Source organism: Otolemur garnettii, unplaced genomic scaffold (assembly GCF_000181295.1).
Source record: "Otolemur garnettii isolate 467f Iridium unplaced genomic scaffold, OtoGar3 scaffold00087, whole genome shotgun sequence".
Taxonomy (NCBI): domain Eukaryota; kingdom Metazoa; phylum Chordata; class Mammalia; order Primates; family Galagidae; genus Otolemur; species Otolemur garnettii.
This window is the reverse complement of record NW_003852482.1, coordinates 6,964,985-6,969,464: the sequence shown is the minus strand read 5'-3', so window position 1 is coordinate 6,969,464 and position 4,480 is coordinate 6,964,985. Positions and strand designations below refer to the sequence as shown.

General features: G+C 60.1%; 1 protein-coding gene across 2 annotated transcripts in view; it reads left to right on the top strand.

Annotated features, from left to right (window-relative positions):
- Positions 1–2,471: 2,471 nt before the first annotated feature.
- The window catches only part of ASS1 (argininosuccinate synthase 1), a 50,069-nt gene continuing 48,060 nt past the window's right edge, over positions 2,472–4,480 (top strand). Inside the window, exon 1 of one of the 2 annotated variants that reach the window (XM_003794898.3) lies at positions 2,472–2,533. The gene's annotated coding sequence lies outside the window, so the exon portion shown is untranslated. Of the gene's footprint in view, positions 2,534–2,634; positions 2,645–4,480 lie in introns of those variants that run through there. The other variant, XM_023516116.1, reaches the window with a different exon arrangement.

The window sequence follows — 4,480 nt, the reverse complement described above, 5'->3', positions numbered from 1 at the left end:
GCCTGTGGTCCCAGCTACTTGGGAGGCTGAGGCAGGAGGCTCACTTGAGCCCAGGAGTTGGAGGTTGCTGTGCTGTGATGCCATGGCACTCTCCCCAGAGAAATAGCTTGAGGCTCTGTCTGAAAAAAAAAAAAAAAAGAAGTTGATGTGGCGAAAAAATGAACCATCAAAGTGTTCTAAGAAGGATGTGACCTGTTCTGATTTGTGTTTTTAAGAACTCTCTGGCTGTTGGGGGAGGAAAGGCTGGAGGGGCAGCTGGAGTAGGCAAGAGAACCAGGCAGGAATTTGAGAGAAGATAGCAGAGCAGTTGGAGACAAAGGGGCACACTGGATATATTTAGAGAATGGGAATGTCTCAGTTTTTCCAGTTGCTCAGGCCTGGCTGCTGCTTTATTTTTAGACACCACCAAGATCACTCACCTAGTAGGTGCATAGGCTCCTTGAGAAGCCCTCACCTAAGTAGAGGCAGGGGGTAAGATAAAAGTCAAAGGCAATGGTCCCCCGCCTCTGGTAGGGGATCCCCTTGGGCCATGCTCCACCTCAGGCCCAGGAACTGCTCTGCAGAGTGACGGCTAGGACAGGGCTTAATGTCCACCTGGCAGATGGAAGGGATCACATAGAATGTGGCCTGTGCACCCCCACCTTAGTTTCTGCCTCTGGGCAGCCATCCATCCATCCAAGTACTCAGTGGGGTGGGGTCCCTGCTGGCAGTCTGGGCCTCTGTTTTCCTCTCAAGAGAGTGGTGACCTCACTGCCCCTCATATCACCAGTGCCTGTGCGTCAGGAAGGGACAGTCCCCTGGACTAGAGCCATTTCTGTAGCAGGGAGTAAAGGCCCCAGCAGCCTGTGACCCTGGGACTATGACCTCTTCTCCTCCCCAGTTGAGCTCGAGCCTGAGCTAGAGTGGGTTTCAGCCAGAGCTTCAGAGGCTGGATTCTAGCTCTGCTTTGCCATGTACAAGCTGTGTGGCCTTCGGAAAGACAGCCCCCCACCCCGGTGCCGTGGGTTCTCCCTGTACGTGGGAATAGCAGTGGTGGCTGCTTCATGCAGGGAAGGCATAATGGAGACAGACAGGGCTAAGCTTCTCCCTGGGGTGGCTCTCCACATGAGAAAACAGGCTGCCCTGGGGCGTGACCACTCTGAGGTCACACAGGGCTTTGAGTGTGTCGTGTTGTGGCTGTTCCTCACTTGCTTCCTGTCCATGTAGAAGGCCCAGAGGATTCATGAGTCCCAGAGCTGCTCCGGTGCTGGACTGGGGTGGGGACTGAGGCAGCTGTCACACCACTTCTTGGTAGTAAAGTGCACAGAATCACCTATGGGACCCAATCCCACCTGGCTCACCAGAGTGCCCTCAGCGTCATGGGGCCACACCTTGGGCTTGGGTGCCAGGGGGCAAAGGGGCTCTCAAAGGAATTGAACTGTGGCTTTTTTTTGCAAATTGGTTTAAGGCCTTCTCCTTCCTAGAAAGACTCACAACTACTGTTCCCAGTCACCTGCTTGAGGAGGTGGGATGGGGACTCATGGGAGTGCAGACCTCAGGGCAGCAGCTGGACAGGGTTCTCCCACCTCCCCCGGGTTGAGAGCCAGGTAGAGATTCTCCCCTCTGGAGTCAATCCTAGCTCTAGAGCAAACGCCTTGTCGGGCGTCCCAAGACCTGCTGTGCACTGGGCCTTGGTTGCAATGATTGGTACCTTGAGCCTGCAGACCAAGTTGGGAAACTTCTGATGCAGAAAACCTTCTGAAGGCCAGACTCCCAATTGCTTTTTACAAGCAAGAGACTTCACCTCTGTGAACCTCTGCCTTCCCTGCTGTCCAATGGGTTAGCGTCAGCCAGGCGTTTAGTCACCACTTACAGGGTGCCTGCGGAGTTTGATCAGGGGCCAGGCCCCGAGGAGATGGCAGGGAACCAGCCTGGACCAACGGTCGAAAGCCAGGCCTTCTAGCGCCAGGTCCGCCTCGGCTTTCTCACCGGGCTCGCTCGTGTGGGGTGAAGGGAAAGGCTTCAAGGGCTCCAGAAAGGCCTGGGAGCGGGGGTGAAAGGAGGGCCAGGCTCCCTGAGCCCCAGGGACTTTCATCCTGTTCCCACCTTGAAGCCATTTAAACGCTTCCCCAGGGCCGAGAGGCAGGTCTCTGGCTAGACGGCTGCTGTCACCCTGCCAGTTCTGCGGGTTACCACCACTACCGCCCTCCCGGGCACCCCCAGCCCTGACCCGTGGGCTGGGGGACCCACGCCGGGTGTGCCCCGGGGGGTCGTGCGGGCGCCCTGCTGCTCTGGCCGGGGTTGGAGCTGGAGGTGGGGTTGGGAAGGGGCGGGGCAGGGGGAGGAGGAGGTGGGGCCCCGCCCCCGTCCCCCAGCAGGTGGTCCTGGACGCTGAGAGGCCCCAGGCGGGGGCCGGGCCCGTGGGCGGGATCTGTTGCGCTTGTACCCCCACGTGTCCCCTCTCCCCGGCCCTGCCCCTGGGCTTGTGCTTATAACCCGGGAGGCGCGTCCGGGCCGGCCCTGCTCTGTCGCCTGCTGAGCCCCCGGGACCCGGGTAAGGCGCTTCCCACTCCTTAGCCTAGGTCACCCGCTTCCCGGACCCAGCCGACGCGAGCTCCGGCGCTAGGGGCTCTGCCGGGGCGGGAGGGAAGGAGGCGGGGCCCGGGTCCTGCAGCTCTGAAGCTCAGCCGCCGGGCCCCTGCTCCTCCGGGCGCGAGTCCCAGGGTCCAGAACGAGTCGAGTTATTTGCTCCCTGCACCCGCTGGGTTCTTCTGGATTTTCCTTCTCCGATGCGGCTTCCTCAGTGCAGGGAAGCCCCCAAATGGAGACCTTGGGATTCCGGGCCGTGTAGGGGGCCCTGATTCTCTTGTCTCCTCCGCGACTCACGGTCTATGTCACCGCCTCTTTTTCTCTGCGCGAAACCAAAATTGCAGCCCTGCCTCACCCCCTCATTCTCTGGGGCAGGGGCGCACCGCTTTCCCCTGAGCCTCAGTTTACCCCGGGAGGGGGGCACCGTGACTCCGCTGCCCACCCTCGGCCTCGGGTGTGGCTGGCCTCCCTCCCCTGCCGGGAACGGCGGTCTCCAGGCTCTACCCAGGTGGGGCTGGTGGCCTGGCGTTTCCTCCCGGCCCTGGCCTCCTCAGTGGGAGGGGCCCCTCGGCAAGAATGTCTGCCCTTCGGATAACTGTTGCCTTTGGCCCCACGGGCGGCTGCGCCCTCCGGGGAGGCAGGGTCATTGTGAAATGGAGGAAACTCCTGTCCCATCCTGCCAGGCCACTTCCTCGGGAGGAGGCCCGGGACCCACTCAAGCGCTCCGGTCTCCTAAGGGGGTGTCTCCTCCTGCAGGGTGGGTCTGGCTGTGGGTAGCTGCAGGAGCAGACTTGTTATTTCCCCAGGGGAAGACCCTAGAGGCCTGGGCTTTGATCCCTTGGCTCCCAGCACCAGTGACAGGAGAGGGTGTGCCGGCCTTGGGTAGCCTCCCAGCTCCTCAGGCTGCAGGTCTCCTTCTGTTAGAGTCTCCCAGGCCTGGGCACAGGGTCTATCCACTTAGGGACCAGGTCTGGGGTAGGTTCTGCTGAGGGAGGGAGACCCAGCCACAAAAGGGCAGAGAACTTTGGCCAGGAGTGGGACTGGAGCCCCAGCATTACAAATTCCCTCTCCTGGCCACCTCCCGGCAAGGTCCCCTTCCCATCCCAGCCAGCAGGCAGGGGAGCCTGGGTGTGGGGCCATCTGTGGGGCTAGCTGAGAAGTAATTCTGGCTCTGTCCAGCCCAGTGGACTGAGTGTATAGGTTGTGACTCCTCCTCACTGAGTGCCAGGAGTCTGAGAGGTAGGGGAGGCCAGCTCAGCACAGTCTCAGCAGTCTAGAGAACTCACGGGTGGCTGCCTGGCTTGTGAAGTCAGTCGACTCTGATAGTAGTTGTCAGCCTGCGGCCCCAGGATACTTGGGGTTCAGGCAGGCCCAAAGCCACCTGCTGCATAAGCACTTCCCCTGCCACATCTCATCTTTGCCCCGGGGCCCTAGAGACAGGCCAGGGAAGCCAGATGCCTGGTGGGGGCACTGAATACACAGCCCTAGGCCAAGGGGCTTGCCTGTGGGCACCCATGCAGAAAGGGGTACCCTTGCTGGAATTCAGAGCCTGGGGCTCTGATTTTTACCCAAACACTGGGCAAAGTTGGTCTTCAAGCCTTTGGCTCCCTCCCTCCCTGGCCAGCCTTCCATCCTCACCCCCCAGATTTGGGGCAGGCCCAGGTACCCTCAGGCACTTTGATACTGTAGAATGAATGAATGAATAAATGCATGTGCTCTTCTTTCCTCTGTGGCCAAAATTAAATCAAGCTCATCTGAGTTAGAATGCCAGGGAGGGGTTCTGGATTATTCCAGGAGGCTGCAGTCCTGAGCTGTGCCAGGCAGGGCAACAGAAAGCTGGAGGTGATTCATTGGGGAGATTTGAAGGAGCAGACCCGCGCTCGCTGTCTCCCAGGGGCCAGGGAGCACAGGG